General features: G+C 39.6%; 1 protein-coding gene across 5 annotated transcripts in view; it reads left to right on the top strand.

Moving 5' to 3' along the window:
- The window catches only part of LOC116687296 (poly(rC)-binding protein 3), a 194,033-nt gene that overhangs the window by 56,247 nt on the left and 137,377 nt on the right, over positions 1–409 (top strand). The gene's annotated exons all lie outside the window — the stretch shown is intronic.

Genomic DNA, 409 nt, shown 5'->3' with positions numbered 1-409 from the left:
CAACTGATCTCAGCTGGTATTCTGTCTATAATGGAGGGAAATGGAAATTTCTAATTGACCCCAAACTTTTGACCGGTAGTGTATAGTATGTCAATGTAAATGTTGGCCCTCTGCCTTATCAAGCACATTAATCCATAATATAGCCTACAGGTTAAAGGGGCACACAACCTTAATGTTATTTCCATGGCAGAGGAAAGTTCAATCCATATATGTGAACAAGAGCTGCTCTCTCTCTCTCTCTCAAAGCCTCAAACTGTTGATATCATCACGTATAAAGTCTGCAGCTGCTCCGTGTCCTATTAGACATTAAATAGGCACAACCATAGGCATAATATACATTTTGAAAATGGGCGTATAGTTCCCCTTTTAGTAAGCCTTAGCCAGAGATTCCCACAGGCTAATTAAAGTT

Source organism: Etheostoma spectabile, chromosome 4 (assembly GCF_008692095.1).
Source record: "Etheostoma spectabile isolate EspeVRDwgs_2016 chromosome 4, UIUC_Espe_1.0, whole genome shotgun sequence".
Lineage (NCBI taxonomy): Eukaryota > Metazoa > Chordata > Actinopteri > Perciformes > Percidae > Etheostoma > Etheostoma spectabile.
Note: the sequence above shows the minus strand (reverse complement) of the source record. Positions and strands in the feature narration are given on the sequence as shown.